A 26483-nucleotide genomic window follows, 5' to 3' on the forward strand; every position below is an offset into this window, starting at 1 on the left:
GTCGTTAGGCTTAAGAACGCCGTGACACTTTGCTCGCGCCTTTGTTTATTGTCATTCTCTATAAAAAAAGCGTCAGTCAAACTTCGGCTTGACTAACGCTTGAAAAACGCCGGCTTTTCAAGCTTTCAAGCTCAATGTTCTTTTCTTTCTGCGGAAGCACGCTGACAGCGATGAGGACCAGCTTTTCTTATTCATTCTAATTTAATGGAAGGTTCTTGTGTGCCTGTGTTTAACGACTTTGGACTTCTAGGAGGGTTGTTTGTCGGCACTCTAACAATAACTCCTCTGAATGACACAGCGTTGCTTTATATGTCGTTAATTTGTATATATGTGATTGTTTCGCTTCCCTACAAAGACTACTCATCGTGTGCAAACGTGCGCTCTTTTATCCAAAGGGCTGTTAACACTGGAAGGTTGCACCTAAGCTGAGACACGCAACTGACAATGACAATGAATCGTAGGTAACAAAGGCATGGTTTGTCAGTAAGAAGAAACGAAGCAAGGAAAGGGCGGCTGCTTATTGCGTGAAATTAATTTGCAGATCCCAGTGAATCGGCCCTCTTATAAATTACATATTAGGGCAAATAAATTTATCTATACGCTATCGACTATTTCTGCCAGCCTGTGTGTCTAAAGAATTATTGGCACTCACTCACTCACTCACTCACTCACCCCTACAATCGACTTCGCAAAATGCAACAAAAGCCCTTCTGCGTTTAATGAAGGACACAGGTTTAGCTGAGAGACTCTAGTGCCCACGAAGGGACTAAAGTGTGTGCGCGACCCCGCTTCCTATCCCCCCTTTTTCGCCTGACATCTCTTTTATCCCCTGAACACCCCTTCCCCAGTGCCGAGTAGCAATCCGGGCTCTAAGCGTGGATAACCTCTCGGCCTTTCCTTTCGCTTTTCTCCTCCTCCTCCACTCACTCACTCACTCACTCGCGGTGTTGCCCGGGACCCGACTGCGCCTGCGCGTGCGGATGGGCGAGAAGGAAGGGCGAGGAGGCGCACTCAACCGCGACGAATGCGCGGACATGGCGAAGGCCGGTCCGCGGAACTAATCCCCCTACCGCGACGAATGCACAAGTGCCCAGACGGGTCCCGGTCAACACGGTAACTACACACACGACGGAACAGACGGACTTCTAAAACTCTCTATTATTCCAGATATTACCCGGAAACAGTCAGTGGAATGTTTTTAGCAATTACCTTTTTTTTGTGTGTGTGGAAAGGTCCGCTCTATGCGTATTTTAATTTCGTGTGCAGCGTCTCATTTTCGATTACTTGCATTATAGTTCATACTGAACTTTTGTTTTCAACACAACGCTTTTGCAACCTGTTGAACTCGGTTCTTAGGTTATTAAAAAGCCGTCGAAAATGGCCGTCAAGAGCACTCAAGCAGAATGTAACTGCTTTTCGCCCGGTGAACACCAACCTTGGTTTGAAAAATAAACAATTGATTGATTGATTGATTGATTGATTGATTGATTGATTGGTTGATTGATTGATTGATTGATTGATTGATTGATTGATTGATTGATTGATTGATTGATTGATTGATTGATTGATTGATTGACTTAAGTAATAAAAGAAACAAGCCGAGGACCTCAGTCAAGAGGGCGGGGGGGGGGGGTGGGTTGCGATGGTTGCGGTGTCTCTTCCCTGGCACCACTACTGGTAATCAACCAAGTTTTGCAGTGTCCCTCGCGAACACTCTCTCACAACAATTCTTAAGTAGCGAGAATAGTTTCCGTCCGGTTGTATGTCTGACGTCTCAGTCTCATTATCCCTAAACGGAACCTATAAAATTGACTGAAGTTATTTCGCAGGGATATTTAATTTGGCTTATTCTCTCTATCTTTCTCGCTATCCGTCTCTCTGACAGGGAACTTTTCCTTATTTTGTGCAGTTCTAGGTTGAATCAAATTTTCGCCTATTAAATCAAATACGAATGATGCGCAACAGTCCCCTTCTTGATCGTTCTCATTTACGTTTGAAGTAACAATGCTATGTATGTATGTATGAAAATTTTTAAAGCCAAGCTTTTTACCTCTACCCCCCAAGGGTTCTTTCGTGACCGTTGGTGTCACCAGAAAACTCTCGCAAACAAATAAAAGAATTTACTGCACCGCCAGGAATCGAACCTGGAACTAACAGAGTAACAACGCAAGAGACCGTAGTCTTACCGATTTAGCCACGAGCCCACGTGAAGAGAGAGAAAAGACAAGTGGGGCACTGAACAAGCACATGTACGAGTTTAACCCCTGCATTGTCGCTAAATGCCACGCGATAGCGAATAAACGAAGCTCACAATAACCCATGGCGTCTCACTTCTACCACGCCAATGAGCCTGTGGCTTTCAGTGTTTGTGTAAAAAATATCAGTTCCTTGTCGTCCGCCCTCACGCCAGACGATACCTCAAGAAACACATTCAAATACTCCTTGATGGCCAGGCCATCACTCCAAGCCCAAGCATCAAAATCCTGGGCCAACATCTTCAGGCCAACACCAAGGGTACCGTATCCTTGCAGTGCGTCAAACACAACATCAATAAATAATACACATGATCCGGCGAGTTGCCACCAAGAAGCAAGGCCTCAAGCAATCCGATACCTTTCGATTAGCTTTCGTCCTCTCCAGAACCACTTACGTCAACCCCCTGTCTTCTTCTCGGCAAGGATGACATGAAGATGTTTTATATAATGATTAGAAAGGCGGTTGAGCAAGCCATTTGTCTTCCCATGAGTGCGCCGACAGAGGCTGCTTAGCACAGGGCTCTAAAGAGCTGAGAGGGGGTCATATTTCCATCCGGAAGCACCGAATGAGCAGAACTGCGGCGTGTTGCCGAATCTTTTACCAGATTGGCTGGGCAGCACAGAATATCACTCCGCTTGATGTACTCATGGGCTTTTGGCAACAAGAAATAAATATGCTCCCTTTGCTTAGAAATATGAACCCCTCAGACGATGGGGGTCGCCGACAAGCACGGGCTCAATCGCTCAACACCACCCTCGGTGTGGATCATACAGTTATCTACACAGACGCCTCCAAACATAGAGGGCAGCAGTACGCCATGGTCGTGGCTACCTCCAGAACCAACCTTTTTGCTTGTGCCTCACTCAAGACCGAAGACATGATGGCAGCAGAAGAGGCAGCCATCGCCTTGGCTCTCACCCAGGGGTTCTTAAAGTAGTCACCAATTCCCAACAAGCCTACCGGAACTACCTGTCGGGTTTGGTATGCCGACCTTCACTGCGTGTGCCAAAAAACCACTCCCCAAATGGTTCCATTCAGCTCATCTGGACACCTGCTCGCGCTTCCATGGGGGGCAACGAATACGCCCACCAAGCCTGTACTTTCACCCCCGGTGCTATGGAGCTGCACGATGACAGTCATCCGCTTGTCTCGTTCAGGGACATAACCAAGAATTATCGCCTTCTGAGGCAGACTCTACCTTCGCCTTACCCTGACCTTTCCCTAGAACAACAAACTACCCTACGGCTCATATAATCCGGCTCCTCCCCACACCGGACGCGTGTTCACTTAATGCACCCGAATCGCTACGACGCTGCATGTAAATTTTGCTCATGAGTAGGAACACTCTGCAACATAATCGGGGTGTGCTACTTTATCCCTGAGCACCCTCCTCTCCGTCTCCGTCTTTCAACTACTTAACAAGAGCAATGGGAGATGCTGCTGTCCAGCCCCTCTCTACCTACCCAGCTTCAGCTGGTGGACAGGGCACTGGCGGTGCGGACCGCATATCGGCTACAGTGAAGAAGCAACCACTCCCCTGGGCCGCACTCTGGGCCATTCAGAAATCTGAATAGAAGTGTTTCCTCCCCCGCCTGCTCCTCCTGCTGCTCCTCCTCCTCCACCGTCTCTGCCACCGATCTCGTCGCCTCCGTCCGCGACGGCAGAGACGGAGAAGTGAGATCGCCTGACACCGGGTTTGAGCTTTTATTTTATAAAAAAAGTTTCCACTCATGTGCTACACCAATACAACTCAACCAACCACCGTTCATGCCTCATGCAATAATTTAACCTGAGGAATAATATCTCTTTGAAGTAATATAGGGCGTGGTTAAGTACTTTTAACTTCTCTCTGGTTTCACGATTTGTAGAGCGACGTGAGTGAATTTATGTGATGTCGCATGGGTAATCGTTGTGGGTGCCGTTTACAGCTTTGCTTTCCAACCGCATTCACCGAGTGGATTAGCGCCAATTCTTTTTTTCTATCTTTGGAAAAATGTTTAGATATTTTCCTCAAAAAACTTACGGTTTCTTTTTTTTTTTTGCTTCACTGCCAAAGCGAGGTGCAATCGTTAAAGACAGCACCGTTATAAAAGCCGTGGAGAAACTGCATGTTCTATTCACACGTTTGGCTGCCTCTCCCTTGAGCTCATCCATGCCCGTTGTTAAATATTTCTCTTCCCTGGAGCCGTTTTTAACCTCTCGCTTTTTTTTTCTAACCGATACCCCGTAGGAACGTCAACCATCGGCCGTTTACGGCTCTCCATATACGATCTGGACAGCCAGAAAACAACGTTCCCGCACGCAGGTTCGCGCTTTTATTACATTACTCTGCTTGCCTTCAGCCTCCTCCTTGCGGGGTGGTACTGCGGGGACGACTTTGTGTATCAGTAACGACAATCTGTTGGCCCCAATAATGACCCCGGAGAGCAGTAAATTGCCGCCCCAGACCAGTGCGGGAGTGCGCCGTGTCAGCGTACGGTGCGCCGAACGACCAAATCGTGGGGACCGCGGGAAAGATTGTGCCACCAAGCGGAAGCGATCACGCATGTCTCGCTAACGGAGCGTGGGACAGGGGCCGGAGTGGCTGTTCCCCTCCCCTATCGATACTGCGCCCGAAACAGCCAACATCCAGGTCATATGAGAACCGCCGATTGACGACAAAAAAGGTGCACAAAAAAAGCAAAAAGAAGAAAGAATGTAAAAAAACAAAACAAGCTAGACTACTGTATAGACATCCGTTTTGTTTCCATCAGAGCGCAGAGAAATACCGCATCTTGCCGAATATGGCGAGCCCTAAACGAGCATGAATCCTGGGAGGGAAGTGTTAATAGTCGCCACATTCCTTGAATTCAGAACAGATATTCTCAGTAAGTGGCTTTATTTTACTTGTCGGCTCAAATAAATGTTTGTACGGCCATATGGCAAAGAAGAATAGTGTATCGCAATAAGTAAATAACTAAATAAACAAAACACCAACTTAATAACTAATAATTGAATAAATAACTAAACAATTATTTAATAAAAGAAAATTTGCAAAGCTTGCACTAAGTCGCGCAGGGCTTGAACCACAGCGAAGCTAGAGGATCTCTTCCTAGGTAAGCACTGAAGGACACACAACCACACATTGTTTGAAATGGTTTATTTACATGTTCCGTCGTCGATTTTCACTGTGGTAGTAGTAGTCACCGTCAAATTCATCTGTATCGTAGTTTTCCTCATGCATGATTGGCGGACCGGGATCGTTTGGCCCGCAGGTTTTCCCATTTCTCCCAAAGTGGAACGCGTCATCCCACGCTAGAACCGGCGGCAACCGGCTTCGCAACTTGCCTTCTGTAGCGCGATCTGTCTTGTGCCCCCCCTTGAGGCACCAAAGCACGTGGACTGTTTTCCTGGTATGTTTTTGCGAGCGCCACGCGCAAGCCTGGACGACGCCGGGCGCTCCTCCTCGTGAGTCACAAGCGTACTCCGTAAACGGCGGGAGTAACTATGACACTGCTTTTTGATGACGCCCCACACCGCACACGATACGGCTAGCAACAACAGCTTCACTCTTAAACATTTTTTACCCGCCGTAGGGGCTCAGTAGATAGGGCTTGTGCAGCTGAATACACGGACAGTGGTTTGTTCCCGTTCTCCACGCACAACTTACCCCAGAATTTATCCTCACAAAACTTGATGCGTGTGCGTAATTGATACAAAGGATTTGTCACACCGTGTTGAATGACCCCTTGTTGAACAAAAGAGTCGGCATACTGTTCGGATGAGATCAGCAAAACTAGCCATCAGATAAGTTCACTATCAAAAAGGTTACAATACAAATAATGGTTTTTCAACATCTATCTTCGCGGTCTCTTTTGCTGTTGCTCTGTTCTTCGTCACTACACGAGAGGTGTTGTACATCTCCATACCCCACCGCTATACGCAGACACAGTCCCCTGTAGTAAGCAAGTGCGCGCGACACGAGGCGGACAAGTCCCACGGCAGAAACGCGCAGCCATCCGTCTTGCCCTGCCACTGCTGCCGTTGCTTCCCTGTCTAATAACATTTCCACGAACTGTCCCACCGTCGCCATCGGGTGACGGGTAATGTACCGGGGGGAGAACAACGGAACCGACATTCGATGAATCATGCTCGACGGACCTCCGTAGTCTAAACGGAAGCGCTTAGCCGGATACGCTGACGACTGGGTTGCAGCGCACTCTAGCGAGAGATCAGGCATTCCCTGCACTTTGCACCATTACGGACCCTCGCTTCCTGTTCGTGTTACTTTCCGGTTCAGTCGAGCTATACTCCAGATGACTGTACGCTTGCCGGTCTGAGAGGATAGGAATAAGGGGGGTGGCGTTGTGTGGTGGATACGAGCTCACTCCCTTGGATGTGCCGTTCGCGGAAGAACCAGGCTACACAGTGAATACGCTCGGAACATTGCATGACATAAACTGCAAAACGAAGTGACCTCATTATGACAGCATGCTGAACAGTGAACGCACCATGACGATGAACCTGGAGTCAGCTGGGCAGCAATACGTGAGGCATATTCTGTCATGCGTTAGGTGTAAAGGGAAGTCGTACGTTCTTCTTTTACAATCAATGACGCTTATTTTGTTCACAACAATGCAGAATTTGTTGCTTCCTGACAACTACACAAGGTGACAGGATTCACTCTTCCCTCCAGATTAAACGTTAGGGTCTCATTCCTTTCGCTATAGTTATGCACAAACCTAACTTCCCGCACCCTTTATTGCTCCGAGGAACAGGCCGTCAGTGAGAGAAGCGACAAGTCGTAGAACAGCGGCCCCTCGTTGAAACGGCTGGTAGTTATCGAGCGTTAATCCAGTTACGTATTTATGGCCGTACCATCTATCTTAAGCCCGCGCCGGATAGCGCCATGAACAGCGCGCTGCGCTTTTTTCAAGCAGTCCTCTTTTGTTTCAGACACGCGCAGCTTTAAGCCAAGAGTTTCCCCTCCCAAAGTCATTATTTCGCCTTCTTCACTGTTGGATCAGTCACCTGCTTTGTTGCTGGGACAACTGGAAATTAGTCTAAATCTCCGGAACAGCCCGCACGGATGGCCGCTGGAAATGGCGGCCACGTTTATTGCTGCATTCCCTCCGTGCGGGCTGCTAGGCGTCTGCTTAGCCTCCCCTTAGAAAGTGGCGCTTTCCAGAACGAAGATTTTATGGCTTCATTAAAACTGGCAATAAACGCGCTCCCACTATATCCACGCTCAGCGCGGGGGTGAACGGCGGGTGTAGCGTGTAAGCATGCATAGGCTTCAGAGGCGCGGAGGTTTCTCGACGAGGAATTCGAGGTTACGAGCTTAATCTAGCTCGTTCGAACTTTCGCACTTTTGGTCCCGAGTAACGGCCTGTGATTGGTCCGGAATGGTCCTGAGAAACGGCGCTTAACTAGGCTGCTGCCTCTGGGCCTTAAAACAGGAGTTCGCTGCAAAAACCCAGCAGCACGCAATTTCAGAGGCTGCGACGTCTAAGGCCGGCTTTACCTCGCTTTTTTTTTTTTTTTTTATGCCGCGTACAGCGACTTTGAGTTATGGACGTGAAAGCGCTACTTGGCATGGTTAGTGAAAGCGCGCAACCGGCTGGTGTGCGCAAAAGTACCTTTAAGGCAGCTAACCCTCGGTACCAGCTCAATTCCCATTGGCGGCGCCACCTGCCATAGAGGTGAGTGCATCGAAATTTATAGAACACTAAGAAGCACTCTGAGCGATTAGTTACCACTAGTTCTCGCGGTTTCACGATATGCAAATTTTACCTTTTGACACAATAACTCTTTCCACGCATTCTTGTTTTACATTACTACTCGGCCCACTAGAAAACGCTGCATCTGGTAATTTCAATCTGCCCCCACAAACAACGCGTCCGTTGCCGTTTATAGGAGCAAAAATAAGGAACACCTTGCTACCTGAAATAAAGTCCAAAACTTTAACACCTCGACGAAACATTTATCTGAGCCTAAAAGATGCGAGCTAATTTTTAAGATTTTTTTTTTCCTGACATGTCGTTTTGTGTTCACAGAAATACCATATGTGGTAGATGGTTATTTGTTTTGTGCATTCTATGACATCTGTGCTGGTGATCTGGATTGTGAATCTTGTGGCCTGGCAACGAATGTTTGTGTTTGTATTGTATTTGTAAATACCGGTATTCGTATTGTACGGCTACTTCAATGTTTGTTAGTTGTTTTTTAACGATAATATGTCCATTGGAGTGGTTTTCCTGCGTTGGTGCACCTTTTCACACTATCGCCTTTATAAATTTTATTGTTGCTAGGCGCCTAGATTGGGTACTATAAAATGCTTTTACTCGTGTGGTACAAGCCTGTATATGGGAGTGATAGAAGTTTTAAATTTTCTGCAGCAGAAAGAATGCCTCACTGCATACTTTTTTTTTAACCCAGGGCTAGCCGCTGGCTACGGGTCCAAACAGTCTGATGGTGATGATGATGATGATATTATATGATTTGACAAATAAAAGAAAATGAACTTGTTCCATACAGCGCGCATCTTAAAAATAACGCAGTGTCTAGAGCGCCATCCGACGGCACTCTAGCTGATCGCTGCAGGCATGGCTAGAGTGCCGTCCGACGACATTCGAATATTTAAGACTAGGTTAGCACTGGCCGAAGGGTCTGTCGTTGCAGTGTTGTAGTCTGTCGTTGTAAGCAACAAGTATACAGTTGCAGTAAGTCGATGTCGATGTGTATGCTTAGCATCAATCTCGACAGAAGACTCGTCGACGAGCTTACCAAAAGAAACGCTTTTCGCTCGGCTAGTAAGCATACGCTTTGGGATATTCTGCAACTTTTGGGTTCCTGCGCGAGCCTTTCGAAAATTTCCCGTTTACCGAGAAAAGCCTTTGTGTTACTTTTCCAGAATTTCCTGATGCTGAAACCCAAGAAACGGCCTCGTCTAAATACTCGAAGCTGATTAGCTAACAGGTCTCGTGAGCTCGCGCTTTACCGTGCTCGCGACTGGTGGCACCAGCTTTTTACCTTGAAATTTCGCGTATTAGTGCGTGCTGGCCCGGCAGCGTCTCGCAGCCTGTGACAGAAAACGAAGCTGAAGCAAAGAGAGACCTACTGCAATCCAGTTATGGCGCGCCAGCTTGTGTGGTTATCGCCCGGCGTTATCGCTTGATCGGCGCTTCACACAGGCGCTCACTGCGCAGCCGCTCTGCTACGAGTGAGATAAAAACATCCACACACTCTCTATAACTTCTCTCCCACGTGGATGTTTACGCATGCTGATCGGATTGCACGCAGGACTGCGTAACGTACACAGGACCGCTTTTGTCTGAATACTATGCTTCGCTTTGAAATGTTAAGCGTCAGGGCACGAATAGAACCTTCCTAGGCATGACTAACTGCTATTACCTCCAATATATTGCGGCAAACATTTCATCAGAAGAAATGTAGCAGGCCTGTACTCTAACCCGGCGACGTATTAAGGTAATTGTACGCACTAGGGCCAATTTCTGATGCGCTCTGCACGATTTCTATGACGTTTCCGAAGTTCCGTCTCCAGCTGTGAGATTTTAGCATTACGAAAGATCATTTTGTATTTGTGCGTGGGTGCGTGCGTGCGTGCGTGCGTGCATGTGTGCGTGCGCATGTGCGTGCGCGTATGCGTGTGCGCGTGCATGTCAGTGTGTTTTGCAATCGATTTTTTGGGGGGGAATTTGCAGTTGGTTGCGTTTCGTATTCATTCTAGTCAGCCGGTATGCGAACTACGAGTGGCTGACGCGTGAGCTCCGTTCATGCGAAGGAGCTTCCTGTGTCGAGCGGCCGAGGTCGTCAGACACCGAAACACGTCCCCCAGTCTGGACACGCGGATACCTTACTCTTAAACTACGAAAAAACAACCCTCTGGTTTCCGTAATGTCAGATAACACAAATGGTGACTTTGCTGTCTCTGATGTGTTGTGACGTGATATACCATTCGAAAGCTGAGCGCGAAAATTCTCTGTAATGCGCTGGCAATTCCACAGTTACAGCAGTTGTCGTCGACGAAGATGATTACATCTGAAGATCGCGGCATTAATATCAGTTGGACTGCCATACAGGCCGCGAAAATCATCAGGCTGTTGTTATCATTTCTTTCACCGACCGGAGGCTTCTATTTACACGTAGATTATGCAGCCAAACTGCGTTTCCGATGTTGCTGTCATCGCAGCACTTAGTTTTTTTAATGCGGAAGCCTTAGACACGGCCACTCCATTTCCCTCACTTGGTGGGGCCCGCGGGATGCTCCTCTCCTCCTGCGATAACAATAGTTCCCTTTCACTCCTTCCCGTCGCATGTGGTGCCCGCTATCAGCAGCGCGAAGACCCTGAGAGTGCCCACGCCGTCAGGCATCTGAGCGGGGAGATTCATGTAGTTCTGCTGCATTGTTACTGTGCTTTGTAATGATTCCCTTGAGACGCCGTACTAAATAGGATGCAGTCACCCATGTGTGTACATACAGAACGATCTTTAATGAATTCTGGCGATGTATAGGTGGGATACGATGCCAAGCTGGCGGCGCCACATGAATGTGGTGACAATGAAAATGATGGTGGTTATGATGCTGAAAAATGTGATGAGTACGGATGCATCTAATGATGTACAGTGTCTGGTCAGTAGCTGTGTTTTGCAGGTGCGCAATGAGAGCTTTCGCGGCCCGTGAGCACGTCTCGGACATACCCATGGGCAGAGTGAAGACATGGCCCTGAGCCCCCAGAATTTTAATGTCAGCTAAATATCTGAGGGTTAATGTACGCCATTCATAATCAGGAATCTCGCCTCTTCGACAGCTTTAGTGCATTGAGTGTCAGGTTACGGAGTCGATAATCTTACAGGTTCGTCGTAAAAAGATTACCCTTCGGGGATAACGCGCGCCATTGAGAGCCCACGCAGTACAAAGCAAGGAGCGTGTTGGATATTGCAGTGTCACCACCGGTTGAAGTCCCGCAGACGATGTCAACAAGCCCGAAAATTCAGTCAACTTGGCGATCATAAATTACTTTTTGCCATTCCGCCAATAATGAGGCTGCAGTATGTCTCTTTTTCTGACCGCATGCTTTGTCTCTCCTCTTGGAGTCGTTTTTTTACTGGGCTTGTTACATCGTTGCGCTTCTTGTTCTTTTATTGAGCTTGTAGTTTTTATTGGGCTTCTTATATATTATGCCTCTCCGACATAAAAAGAAGAGAAAGAAACCTGGAAAAAATGGCTGAAACACGAATAAAAATAGTGAAAATGGGCCAACGTGCAACTCCCTGTATTGGCACCGATATGCATGATTGGCGGAGTTATGCATCTTATCGCTAAAAGGGCGTAAATGTAGATAACTGCATGAACGGAATTATGAAAATCGAGGGACGCAAAACTAAAAATTAAAGACATTAAAAAACCCAACTTACGAAATAAAAAATATTCGTCGTATACATCTCTGACACAAAAAGAAGAAACGATATGAAAACCCAGAACAAATGTCTAAAACACTAGTAAACATAGTCAAAACGAACCACCGTGTAAGCCGTGAATTTGCACAAACATGCATGGTTGGTGTAATGAACTCCTTTTTTTATCATTATGATAGCGTAAATGGAACAGTATTATAAAAAACCGAAAATACAAAAAGAGGATACTATAAAAAATTACAATAAGCGAACTCCAGAAATAAAAAGCACGCATCTTTTACATCTCCCCGTCAAATGAAGCTAAAATTAAATTTCGCTGGCAAAAACGGTAGAATTACGAATAAAACACCGTTAAAATGGATCAACCGTTCACAGCGCCTGCATCTGTTTTTGTCACCAATGTTTTCTCGGTACAAATGCGCGAAATAAAACAATTGAATAATAGAACATTTGTATCTGCGGACAAGTACATAATGACTGATGCGCCCGGACTGACTTTGCCTTCCCTTTTATTCTTTCTTCTCGTTTTCTCTATCTTTTTAGCTGACTGCTCCACCCTTTTCCCTCCCCCCCCCCCCCTGCTTCCCTTCTCCCGCACTCTATTGTGTGCAGGCGAGCTCCCTACCGAGATCAAAAATATCCCAGGGAACTTCCTTTCCTCTTCCCTCAAACCACAAACAACAAACAACACAATTGGGGAAGTTAGGACACTTAACCGCTGTAAAGCTGTACACGCACATCATTGGTGAAAACAAACAAAAAGAAACTTCAAAACAACAAAATATTCCAAGGTATTTGGCTGCTAATAGCGAAATCTGGTCATAAAAAAACTTGCAATAAAGACAAGCGGCGCAAGAATGATAGGCATTAGTAGACCACTCACTAAATTTCAGCAGATATTCTTTTTACGTTTACTTTGGAACTTCATTTTATAGTCATTATAAAAGGCGTCTAATACTAGGGCAGTATTCTATAAATTACAGACACCTGAGCTACTTTTTTGAGGTCACATTTGTCACCACCCCGATACAGAGAGAATGCATAACTCGGTCAAAAAGTGTCAAAATCTGCATTGCACAAGGTTGTGTTTTTTTATTTTCAAAGCTATTCTGAATTTGTTAATGTGCAAAATTTATATCCTCGAAGCTTTGTTTTGAGGATATAAATATAAAAACCATTGCTTTTTTCCACCGTTGTTGTAACTACATTCCCACGATGTTTTTTTCAAGTTTCCCACAAAATTCTCTACGTTCCGCCATGTTTTCGAAAGTATAATTGATAACAATTCAGGTACTGATAACGTCAGGAATATAATTGTTCGGTACATTTTATTAGGTTCTGATACATGCTGAACCAATATTTTTACCAGTAGCATTAGTTTTCCTGAAACACCTAAAAAGGGAGCACTTCTCCCGTATCACATGATTACTTCATAAAACAATCTGAGCATGATCAGTTTCTCAAAACTTCTATAAAGCCTACACGCATCTGGTTATCCACCGGCGTCGATAAGCCCTAGCCGAAGAACTGAGGCCGCGTGTTTGGAGACTGCGGTGGCCGGCAAATCAGAAAGAGGTCCCCAGAAAACATAATTGCCCGTGTATTGTTGCTTGGAGCACAAGCGGAGCAAACGCAGAGCCAATAAAGACGGTCGCATGCGCCTCACGTTTTTAACACGAAAGCGTTTTTTTCCGGGATTCACGAAGATTTCCCTTGCGTTATACCCGTCATGGAAGTGACGCCAGTACAACAAAGCAAGCGGCCTGTAAAGGGTGCTCCCCGGCACACAAGGTCCTCCTGCGGGGAAGCAACCTTTAGTACTAAAGGTCACGTTATCCTTAGGATTGTTCGTGTTCGGGTTTTATATTTTAACACGAAAGTGTTTTATGCCGAGATACACCAAGATTTCACTGGCGTCATATCCGTCACGGAAATTACGCCAGTACAAATTTGCCGAAGCGACCCGCCAGCAGGACGTCGCTCGCCAAGCACACCCACAAGACAGCCGCCGATCCACAAATCATGCTCAGCTGTACATTTCGCAGCACATTTCACTTTTGTTTTTTACCGATTCCTATGACAGAGGAATCAACCACAGTGTTTTTGTGTGTGTTTTGGGGGGTCACGTGAAAGCTTACTTCTATTTACCGCGTCCTTTGTTCTCAGCTACTCATTGAAAACGTAGGCTTGAGAACGCGAGAGTTGACGCAAAGGGTATTTCCTACTTCCAAAAGAGCGTCATGGGAGCACTTCAAATTCACATGAGAAATCAAGAAATCAAATCTGCAGAAATTCAGAGAATTATCTACTAATCCGTAGCATTATTCTTATGCCGCTTGTCTAGAGTGTGACTTCTTTAAAGCCAAATATTTTAGTTTTTCTAAATTCTGCCCGATCAATTATCTCCATTTAGGGTACTATAATGATTGCATTTTTTACTTCCACAAAATCTGCATTTTTGTGCAAATGAAGGGTGTTAAAGATCTGCCATTTTCCTTATTTTTTCTATTTTTTTTTTTATTTTTTGGTTTTTCAAGGTTCTGTCCCATCATTTAGGTCCATTTGCGCTATTATAACGATTAAAAGTGGGGCTCTCGCAATATCTGCATTATTGTGGAAATGCAGGGCGTTTCACGGTCTTGGCTGGGGAAGGGGGGGGGGGGGGGTACTCGGCAAAGAATGCTACGCATTAAAAGGTACAATGCAGCTGCTGAGTAAGTCGCAGCAAGAGCATCGATTAAGCCGAATACAGGCGTCCAGCCTACAAGGGTTTTTCGCAAGCTTGGTTTTCAATTGGCGAAAAGAACAAAAAAGCAAAGAAATCCAGCGGCAGAGTTGTAAACAGCAACTGTAGAGCCAGACGGAGCTTTTGATTATTTTACCATAGCGTGTTTTTGTGGGTTTACTACGCGAAGGAACGATCCCGTTGGGGCTACCAGGGGAAAAAACCGAAAATCCCTGAGGAGGGGAACATGTTTCTACTGCTTTACTTAACTCCTCCAGCTTCTCTGTCTTTTTTTTTTTTTTATTTATTACAGTGCAGCGAACGAATCGGGCCCAACTAAGTACAGTGGCAAACCACGCCCCTGTTGCTAGGCGCTCCTCAACAATTCTAGGCTCTTACTTCTCCAACACAAAACAGAGTCCCTGATAAAATCAGCGTCCACAAAGAAAAGTCTCAAAAATGCCTTTCCGACTTTTATTTGCATTCTTTTTGCATTTTTGAACAACGTTACGCGTAGGAGAGCGAGCAGGAATTTGAAAGATATTTATTACTGCAGCCGACATTCAAGGTAATACCAAGAATTCCAGGAAAAGAAGATAGCTTTTTTTTTCTTGCAAATAGAATTCTTGGCATACTTCGCGCAGTTTGTGGTGTTTAGTAGCTACCTAAATGTTTTTCCCCGAGTGTACATTTGAAGTTCGTAATTATGATCATTGCGATTGTAGAACAGGTTGCCTTGAAAAATATTATTCAGCTGTTGTAAAAGAAAGATGTAAAATTACAAATACTGGGGTTTGGTTGGCAGCTGATCAAACGTGCGGTACTAACAACAATTTGGCGGAATAAAGGTAATAAAAAATCAGAGTCCGTTTCTTAAAAAAAAAAACATGGTTAAAACGTGGAGCTTTTTCCTATGCTACCTGAGTCAAAGTCAAAGTCTAACATCAAAACTGCTTCCAGCATGTCGGAATGGCGCATCCGGGTAGACGTCGGCTTCATATTGTGGGGGACCCAGTTTGGATTCCGACTACGGGACGTGCTTCTTTCTTGAGACGTTTGATGTGTCTTCGCTGATTATTATCGTCGCCTGTTGAAACCCATTTTTTAATGTTGGCTTTCCTGCAGGGCGTTTCGGGGCGACATGGAATGCCACCTGTGAGGTTTACAAAGCTTCTCTTTAATAACACAACTTCATCTCGCTTAATCGTTAAAATATGGCAGTGAAATTCTGTTGTCGATTTTTAAAAAATCTAATAAATATCGACGTCGGTAGATCATATTATTTTGCCTCGCACCTTCTCCACCAGAACCTATACGTACTTGGATTTCATGACGTACCGGTGATGCTTATTATCGAAGTTACATTTGTTTTTATGTGGAAAGGCTATTTGCTAGCAGGCTGAATTTCGCCTGTGTTTGAAGGAAGCATCTTCTGGGATAGCGACGAAAAAAACGCCGCTCGTACTGGCATAGAGTTTTTTAGTAAGTTTAGGAAACTGCACCTGTGGATTCATGTCGTCGTGGGGGGTTATGGGAAGACCACCGCTTCTGGCTTGGGCTTGGCATGACGAGTGGATTCTTAAGCGGTTTTTAGGATTTGCTTTCTTCACTATGCATTAACACGTCTATGAGCTACTACGCAGTTGAAATCGACCCTGTTCTGTGGTAGCCGTAAGCCGTGGACACTGAGTGTTCGGTGAAAGAGCAGGCAGTGCGTGATGTACCTAACGTTGGTCATGCCGGAGTGAAGGAACGTATGAGTGAGCGGGTAATATGCCGCCGTGAAACTTCTAGCTGACGATAATAAAAGAAACCAAACGTACTTCGAAGAAGACAACATACGACAGATACGTGCGCCTGCATTCCGTCGTATCTTGTCACCGTCCACGGCTCTTTAACGATCCGTTTTTTTTTTCTTCAAGTATGAACCAACTCGCTCAGCGACCCCTTTTTGTTAAATTGTAGCTGAAGGTCGGTTCACCATTACACCACGAAGGGAAGGCGACGTTTTCAGGCACGCTCACAAACATTTCAAAGCTCTTCCAAACTTATTACTTGAAATAATGACAAAATATACCATATGAGCTTTCCTTGAAAATAATAACATTGTTGTTAACTACAAGCTTGGCCTGCAGAATAGTAGACAGAACCGTTCCGCCAAAAATACGCTTTACTTTCTTTTTCCTTAGCTTTAAAACCAGCCTGTTTTATTTTGCACTATTAATAACACACCATTCTTTGCGTTTTTGTGGTACTTTGTTCGAATATTCGGCCACTAAAACGTTTCAATCCAATCCAATGACAAACCAAAGGCGAGCGCACTATATATTGGCGGCCGATGACGACACACACGGCCTTGATACGAGCCGCATAGACGCTAGCGCCAGATTCCTCTCTAATGTATATGTATAGTAACAAACTCTTGCGTACCAGCACAGATCCTGGATCTTGTCGGTTTCGAAGACAATGCCCTGAACCAAAAGTTATTTCGCAGGCTGGTTTTTCGCGATGAGCAAAATCGTTGCTACGGACGCCTGCGCATATCTTTGTGCGCAACGACACCAACCTGCGTTTCAAATACTCGTGGGAACGAATCAGGGTGGTCGTCTGAAATTTGAAAAAAAAGATATTCGCCGCGCCAGACAAATAACCACACACGGAACATATATCTACATAATGGAGGCAACATGATGGTGATGATGATGATGGTGGTGGTGACGACGACGACGATGCTGCTTCTGCTTCTGCTGCTGCTGATGATGAGGAAGCAAGAAATAAACGCTTCCCGTGATTGAAATCAAACCTGGGTCCATTGCGTTACGAAGCCCGCGTTTATCCGATTGCGCCATCGTCGCATTCTGGCTGCTCAGCATTCCCATTCGGTCTGTTGCGCACACGCTGGCTTTGTACTTCGGCTAATTTGAAGTGTACTTTGGATTTGGACGTTGGCAGTTTCGATTTTGCAGTTTGGGAACATGCATTTCGGAGATTAATTTGACTCAGTTTGCATTAAAAAAGCTACGTGTTTTACCATACCTCCTAAGAAAGGGGCTTTGATTTTTTGTGCACCAGAGTGCGCCACTCATAGACTTATTTTGCTTATTTGTTCGGCAACTAAACCTGCTTTCCTTACCCGTAACGTACCAAAGTAGTTGTCACCCTTGTGTCCCTGGCGTTTTATTTTATATAATCAGGGAGTTCTATTTGCCTGTACTGGCTCGTACCGTCATCTCATCATACTCTGCTGTCTACGTGAGCTATGGCATTCGGAGTTCGCTAACGGAGTTCGCTCAAGTCCTGGCACGTGACGTAACGGTTGGTGGGACAGAGAATATGTGTAATAGACTGCAACCTCTTTCTTTTTTCGCCAGTTGTACCCGTCGAAGAAACGTTGCCAGAGTGTTTTGACAATAAGACGCCTTATGACGTTTTTAAAAATGAACATGAATCAAGCCTTTATTAGAGTTTTAGCATAGCGGCTAGCGCACGCTAACGCTACGGCGGCGGGTGCAGGCACCCGACTGGGCAGGTGCGTAGTCGTTCTGCTGGGTTGGGCGCCCATGTGTCGCCGATCTTGCGCATTCGTTCCTTTGAGGGGCAACCTCTCGCCATCCCCGCGCGCGAATCTGCAGTCGGTCCCGGTTATACTGTAACGTTAACGTACGCTAGCTGCTATGCTGAAACCAAGCGTGTCTCGGAAGATTCCACATATTGAAACGCTGCGAAAAGAGTAGCCAAAGAAACGTTCTAATCAGAAACACTAATTTCCTGTGGCTGCTGTGGTGTAACGCCATGTAGAACCGTTTTGGTGAGTTTTTTAGGTGTATTAAGCAGGAAATATTTTTTAAAGAGGAGGCAGCTTTTACTTTGAGAATATCGATCTCTCCTACACCTAGCGATTCCCGAAAGACTAGACACGCGGGAATAAATTTTTGTTGTTTTGTGTGCGTAGCGCTACAGAATGTTCTATAAAAATTTCATATTAGAGGCAAGCAACCGTAAATGGAATGCGACAGAATAAAAAAGGGACAAGACCACGAAACTCGCAAATTCTGTCCGTTAGTAAATAGGTCATGCTGCGTGTGTTCGGCAGTACGTCATTGTTGCCCTGCTAAGAAAAAAATGGCTCCAATCCACGGTGTGAAGGTGGTTGGAAAGCAAAGCTTTAAACAACACCCAAAACAATTGCCCATGCGACGTCACTTGAATTCACACACGTGGCTCTACAATGAGTGAAACCAGAGATACGGCCAGCCGATACCTGGAATTCGCGGGGTCGGTGTCCCGAACGCAGCAGCGTCAGCCATGGCCGGGCTAGAGCCGTGGACTTAACCGCCGTAACCATGCAGTGCGTCGGCAGAAAGAAAACGGAGAGGAGCGCCTTTCGAAGGGTGAGACAGCGGAACATAACCATCCTGATGTGCTAGCTCGGGGCTACACCACCGTGCGACACAAGGGCAGACACCGAAATAATTCTGCATGTGAGCTTAGTGATTCCCATTTATGCCGATTAAAACTAGTTAGTTTAGTAAGATAGAGAATGGTGACAAAGCTGAGGGAACTTTACTAGTCGGTATTTATCAAGACCAGTCGGTCCTTTCGCCGTTCATAATACCTCTTAAAACACAACCGAAGAGGTATTCACCAATTTAGCAAACGGAGTCCCATTCGTGGCAAGCAGTGCGCAAAAGGTAGCGTTTCTCTAGAGGCCAGATATCTGTATGTTGTATCTACATTTTGTTTTCCCGCGATGCAAACCAATCCTTAACGTATCTTTGCCGTACGGCCACTTAATTTCTTCGGGGCCGGGTTAACCAGGAGGGGCTGTCGAACAAGTTAATCAAGCCGTGCAAAGGAAGCGCGCAATGAACGCGAAGCTCCGCCAAAACAGGTCCAAAATTACCTTCGCTAGAGCAGACGACAAAGCCGTCCCGCCGACACGCCCGCCGGTGTGAGCAGCGCGCGGGTAATGCTATGTAACCATTCGTCGTGCCGTCTACTCTGTGCTCCGTGAGTGAAAACTGCCCTCACCCTCCGCAGCCGCGTTGGGAGTTTCTTATCCCGCACGGCACAAAGGAACCGTTGGCTGGTAAAGGTAGAAAGCTTTACTTTAAAATGACTGAGGTTAGGCTCTAGTTATCCCACTCGAAAGTGAAGACTATGCACACATTGTGCCGTGAACGTTAGCCTTTGCTTGAGATTTCGCAGCCTGCGTCTAGCTTTATCTACTGGATTGGATTGGACTGGATGATTATTCATCCTTTTCTTCTCGTTGAAGGGCACGCACAGAAAGCCAAGCCGGCGTGCCATCGATGGATAGACCGAGGGACCAATCGAAGTCGAAGTAGCCGTTTCACGTTCTCCTTTCAACGTGTTACCGGCATGGCGAATGTCCGAGCGAGCGAAGCTATAAGAAAGGCGCAGCTGACTTGCCGGTGGCTGGAGATCAGTTACGATGTAATAATGCCCTTGAAGGATGTAGAGTAGCAGACGTTTCGCTCTAAAAATGACAGATCCCACACAATGTGAGAAGTGAATTAAAGTGAAGGTAATAATAGTGTCGACGTCGTCATTAATGTCAATGTTGTGATCTGCCCAATGGAGATCACGTAGCACCGTTTTAAATCACTGCACGTGCGTCATGGCCAAACTCGGTTGAGACCAATAATTACTCCCACCTCCCCTCGCGGGAACGCCTGTGTAGATGCGACGCATAGGGGGTTCCGTTGTTGTTTTCGTTAGGTTGAGTCTCCCATTGCGTGAAACGTGCCGTGAACCCCCTGCCGCGGCTATGACGCAACGTGGCGCGGCTATGACGCAACACAATCCAACACAATCCACTCTAATCCAATCCAATCCAAATACAATCCAATCCAATCGAATCCAATCCAATGCCCCTCGCGAGAGAGTGTTCGCTATCGGAGAGGAGAGGGGGTGAGCGGCGGAGAGCGCAGCTGGCGCGGCGAGGAGAATGGGGGAGGGGTGTGGACGGACAACGACAACGCCGTATGGAGGGACAAGGCGAGTGAATGAGATGCCGTCACATCTAAAATGCGTGCGGTGTTTTTGTTGCATCGTCGCTTGTGGGCGTGGTTCTCACGACGTTTGTCATATTTCATTGTCGCCCCGCGTTGTTGCCGTGACTCGCGTATTTGAGCCAGCGTACCCAGCATGCATTCGCCGTCTACGCCACCCTTCGCTGTTAGCGAAGACGTTCCTGTTCTGCGTGACATTTCTTTCGGGCCTACGTGTCCTGGACGCTGCGGAAACGTTTTTGAGCAATTTTTCTGGCGCGTGTTCACGTCACGTACTCTTCAGTTGCATCGATGGCGGATGCCAATGCGGGGACCAGTGCGCTAATGGTGGTTTTGTGAGAAACCTAGGGTGTTCCTCCTAGAACGCGGCGGGCGAGCAGTAGCCGCCGGGCATGAGCGGTGCATTCGGCCAGCTAAGACAGAGGGAGAGAGAGATAAACTTTAGCAGCCAGCCGCAACACCTCCGAAAAGCCGCAAGGAAGGGAAATAAAGCGTAGCAGTAACAGCTTTTAATACAAACCTTTACTAATCGCGTCGGGCAGTTTCGACGTCGCGGAGGATTTGACCTTGATTTGACCGCAGCTGATCTCACTGGCCGCCGTACCGGCGCCGCCGCTGCTGCCGGCTTGGCGCATGCGCTCTCCGCAGCTGAGTCGCCGCCTGACCGCGTGACCCACCGCCTTCTTGCGAACTTGGTCATGAATGATAGCGAAGCGGGGACGTCTTCTCTCCTCTGAGCGTTGTGCGTAGGCTGGAGGCTTTCAGCCATCGTCGGGAAGCGGCTTCTGATGACCACTCAGATATCGCCTGGCGAACTACTTCAGCGGAGAGGTTCCGGGATGCCAAGCGCGCGAAGCTAGCTTCGCAGACTGGGCGAGAGAGAGAGCCGTTCGGCTCGGTCAACGCGGGAAGCGGGAGAACAAGCATAAACAAAGGCAGGCTTTGGACGAATAGTATAATGATTAGAGCTAAATCAAAGGTTAACCAAGCGAAACCAAGACCGAACCAGTCTAAGCTAAGTTATCGCTTTGCCTATCCAGAGGTGGCTGAGCTAAGCCACGGCCATTTTTAAACTTGAACTTCTTCGGTGAAGGAATAATCCTCGGGCACCTTTTATGCCCGTACTGATCTGCTCACTGGTGGTACTTCTTCTGAAGGCCACGGTGGCGTAGATAAACGTGTGAATGCATGTTTTTATGTGTTTTTTTTTTTGAGTAAGCAGTAAGCATAAAACTGTCGAGTTCGGTATATCCGTGCTCCTTGAGCGTCACGTTAGCGCCTTGTTTAACGCCCTCGGCGGTCTGGAAGCGGGAAGCCGCCCTACGGTGGCCCGCTACATACAAAATGAAGGTTTCACGCGTTTGTTTGCAGCGCCGAACCATTTCATGTCACAGTTCGTGCGATGGCGCTTTTGCGAAAGGCGCGGCAATGCCCTCGGAGACACAACAGACAGATGTTCCTGTGGACGATTAAAAAGGTTCGGCTTTGTTTCTCGATATTCATGCGCGCTTTCTATTTTTCTCGTGTGCGCAATTTGCCAGTTCGCGTTGTTCGCTGTCATCATTGGAGTTCCCCCAGCTTCTGCAGTATTGAGATAGATGCGTAGGATTCGCTTGTTAGGCAGCTTCCTGCACCCATATAGAAACGGTACAAGGGTACCGCAAGAATATGTCGGTCAAGGGATCCCCGGCATAAACTGGAAAACAAGAAAAAAATTACGGCTTAGCTCACCTAACCTCGGGTATGCAAAGCAAAAGCTTGGCTTAGTCTGGTTTAGTCTTGGTTTCGCTTGGTTAACCTTTGTTGTAGCTGCATTGCCGACCACGTCTCAAGGCCGTTCGGCCCCGTGCAACGCTCATACAAGGACGCCCGGCGAACGCGTCGTTCATTCATAGCGAATGCGCCGTTCCTCTTCGCGGGCCGCGAGACGAGTCACGCTGATCAGAAGCAACGGCGGCGGCGGCGGCCGCCGCCGCTCGTGCTGGAAACGGGGCCTTGTGCGCAGCTCCGAAAGCGGGCCCGGCGAATCACGCGATGCGCTTCGATGGGTCTGTCACCGGGGGTGTGTATCCGGTCAAAAGGTGAAATTGGGCATCCGCCGCGAAACCGCTGGACGAAAGTAGTAAAGCTTTGCTCTAAAATAGTGAGCCGGGTGGCGACGATAACATCGTGTATAGCGTAGACGTAATCTGTCACCGAGTATTACGGAGTACACTTGATCCTCTTTTATGTCGTATTCGCAGCATAACCATCGAAACATATTTCTTAATAGCAACGTCACTTTCCTTGCACACCCTTGTCCATCAGGGATTATGAATGGCCATTTTTAACGAGTAAGCCCCGCTAACGCCACTTTTCGCCAAATTCTCATAGCGGAAAAATGAAGCAAGGGACCTGTCGTAAAAGTTCCCATTGCCGGCAAACGCGCGTGAACGAGGGTGTGTGAGAGGGTGGCGGGAAACGAGGTTTTGACATAGCCTGAAACCTCCATGAATCGCGAACGCTGGTATGCCACTCTGCCACCTTATGTCTAACGGCACGCTTTGAGGTGTAACGAAATCAATGTATATCTGCACATTTATATGCAATCAATTTCACGTTGCTTGGACGTCGCTGGAACATCACTGAAATCACGTAACATTAGGGATGAGTTTAACCCGAACAGGGGTCATTCGGAAGGGCCCTTTGTCATAGTAACGGGGAGAAGTTGGAAACGTGTAACAGAAAAATAGTGGAGAAAAAATTTAACGCTTTCTACAGGTTTGCGCCCGAAAATATGGCTAACAAGAGCGATTAGGCAAGTTTCTTAGCCACAGTACCGCAACGACAGAAAAGGCGGAAACACTAAGCTCAGCAGTAGGAAGCGAAAGCGACATAAAATGTGCGAATAATGCGGCGACAAAAGTTAGAAGTCATACGAGCGCAGTCTGACGTAATGAAGAATGCTTTACAACCCCGTAGTTTTTTATAGCTACCAGTTCCGTTCCTTTATTACACATGGTGCTATTACTCACTTTAAACATGTGGGAGGGCTTAAATACAGGCTGTTTCTCAAGCGCATAAAATGTGGTTCGTGATTACGACCCGCGTGAAGGGTGCTGCCTTATGAAATATTTGGCAGTTACCTTGTTCGAGCAAATCCATGCAGCTTTAATTACTCTAAAGCAAGAGATAATGACAAAGTGCACTTTTATTTGCAGGTCGCCACCTTCTAATCTATTCAGCGCCTGCGCCTCACATTTTCCTTCGGCGCACGCTAAATTGTGGCTTCACAGGGTGAATGCCCCACAATCACCGCATTGGCCCTTAATTTTAGCACCCATCGCCAAAACGGGTGCCCAGCTACGTTGAATCCTCCCCCCCCCCCCCCCACACACACACACAACAAATAAAAAATAAAAAATACCGCTAGCTCAACAATGGATAGTTGAATGGAGCAACCACCCCACCCATTCACCATTAAAAAAATTGGGGGGGGGGGGGGGTATTTTAAACGTGAAACGTGTGTTTCTTTCTACATACTTCCAGCTTAATGGCTTGACAGTTTGATAAAGACGTCGATTAGGGTACAGCGAATGCATTAGAGCCTCCTTCCTTGCATGTATTGCTTCACGACTTTCGATTCAAACGTGTCTTAGCGGGTTGCATAACTTGCGCAATGATAAGGCGAATGTACAGGTTTAAATGGGTGCGCGGTAGTTTTGCGGCCTTAGCGTAGCCTTATCTTACATCGTCTCAAAAAGAAAACCTTTCCGTTCGTTTTGTAAGGAGCTTACGCAACACCTTTTTTCAGACTAAGAATGCAATAATAAAATTGTTTGTCGTCTATTACGCAAGGCCTATCGCGATTGACCTGTTCTTTTATTGCATGGTACGAAAGCGTCAGAATTCAACCTTTAAAATTTACTAGACCCTGGGTACATGCACAGTTTTCGCAACTTTATATTATACTTGCTTATCATGTTTTCATCTCTCCGCAAATATACTGCTTTTGAATGGCGGGTTATGAGTTCGGTATTTAGCGATCGAAGGCCCATTAGTGGCATAAATGTTTCATGAGCGTGTTTAATTCAAGAACTAAAAATAATTAGGGCTTGTTAGCGGTCTTTAGTTTTTAAGGTACTACGTAGACCTTTACTTCTAAGCAAAAGTCTCTAAAAAACAAAATCCTTTGACAAAAAGCTGAGAAATTAGTTTCGTCAAAAACAAATGGCGCAGCTTGCTTTATTGGTGCCCGGCGGGAGAACCAGTTTAGTTGGCGGCTCTTCCCCCTTCGTCGGAGACCCGGCTGTTGCCTCTCACGTGGATTTTCAAACTCTCCGCTGAAAGTCTTCCATGACTGGCCGGCTCGGATCGTTTTTTCCGCTGCCTTTCACATCTTTCTACCACAGTTGACCGCGTCAGCACGCGCCAGAACCGGCGGCGACCGGCTTCGCGAACTCCGCGTCTGAAGCGCGAAATCGGTGTCTGTGCTCCCTACTTCAAGCGCGAATGCACATAAACTGGAAATTAGAAGAGAACGCGAGAGATCACGCCACGAACGCCGGACAGTGGGCTCTCAAACTTCGAGCTGGCCAACGCAGGGCGCTCCTCACGAGGCACACGCTCACGTTCTACCGGTATTCTTTCTTCGTATTTTTTTGCTGACTCCTCACATGGTGCAAGCTCCCGCGCAAGCATTCCTCACATGGTGCAAGCTCCCGCGCAAGCATTCCTCACATGGTGCAAGCTCCCGCGCAAGCATTCCTCACATGGTGCAAGCTCCCGCGCAAGCATTCCTCACATGGTGCAAGCTCCCGCGCAAGCATTCCTCACATGGTGCAAGCTCCCGCGCAAGCATGACCGACGCCATGCGCTCCTCACGAGCGCATGCCCATTCGTGATTGGACGGCCAGATTCACGCACGCTCATTCCCACTGCAAATTCAAATTTTCACTCCAGTCGCATGCTGGACTTCTTAGTTAGCTAAATGCGCCCATTGGGCCACTCTGGACGCCAACTTCTCTGGGCGTACAGCACGCTACAAGCATCTGAAGGACGTGTCGAAAGTGTGAGCAAGCGGGCTGTTTCTGAAAGTTGCCTTAGAGGTTTCCATTGGTCAGAATCTGTCTACATTTCACAGGCTGGCATCAGAGTTTACTGCACAGCTTAATGCTGCGACACAGTATACTCCCGTACTACGGCAACGGAAGTTGTCGCTGTACCTCATCACGCCAGCCGAATGTTATTCCGCGCGTGGCAAGTAGTGCGTTACTGGGAATATTTTTAACATGGCGCGGGTCGTTTGTGTGATTTGGGGGCTTAATATGCTTATAACCTACTGCAGCGAGTATAAACGTACTACGTGAGGAAGTGCAAATGATATCACGCATTCATAGCAATCTCCTTTCAAAACGCGCGCTCCCTTTGACATCCGGGTCCGTCGCTTAGGCGGAGTGATACCGAAAATGAGCTATTGTCGTCCCTAACTTGTTCCCGTCAAAGGTATTACGGACGGGGAATATATAGAAATTATCTCTCTCTGGCCTTTCATTAGCTTGACATCGCGGTGTTAAAAAACTGATTGATTATGGGGTTAAACGCGCCGAAACTACACTGGCGCGCCGTAACGGATGGCTCCGGATTAGTTTGGACCACCTGGGTATCTTGAAAGAAAGAGAGAGAAAACTTTATTCTTTAAACAGCCCTAGTCCGGGCCGTCGTGCCACAGTCTCTTCATTAGGAGACGGCTGGTCCGTAGAACTCCCAGAGGTCCGCACTAACACGAAGGCAGTGGGCCGCCAGAAGTTCTTGCGTCGATTTGACTTCTACTCCAGGACCCGGGTGCAACCAGTCCTCCCAGGAAGCGATGCGGGAACGCAGGTGTGGTGGTACGTCTGGCGGATGGCACTCCCAGTAAAGGTGTCGTACTGATGGGTAGGAAAGGCAGTTTTGGGTGTAGAGCAAGTGGGACGCGAGAGGATGCCATGCATGTAGTGGATACGGGATGGAGTGATAAGAGATGAGGTCTATGCTTTCCGGACCACAGATGCGGCTTCACGGGAGAGGGC

The 26483-nt window shown here is 47.1% G+C and overlaps 1 protein-coding gene across 1 annotated transcript in view; it reads left to right on the forward strand.

Moving 5' to 3' along the window:
* Atpsyncf6 (ATP synthase, coupling factor 6) overlaps positions 1 to 26483 on the forward strand; it is a 225976-nt gene that overhangs the window by 44346 nt on the left and 155147 nt on the right. The gene's annotated exons all lie outside the window — the stretch shown is intronic.

This window comes from Haemaphysalis longicornis, unplaced genomic scaffold (assembly GCF_048455015.1).
Source record: "Haemaphysalis longicornis isolate Haplotype H1 unplaced genomic scaffold, Haemaphysalis longicornis Haplotype H1 scaffold_4, whole genome shotgun sequence".
Classification (NCBI taxonomy): domain Eukaryota; kingdom Metazoa; phylum Arthropoda; class Arachnida; order Ixodida; family Ixodidae; genus Haemaphysalis; species Haemaphysalis longicornis.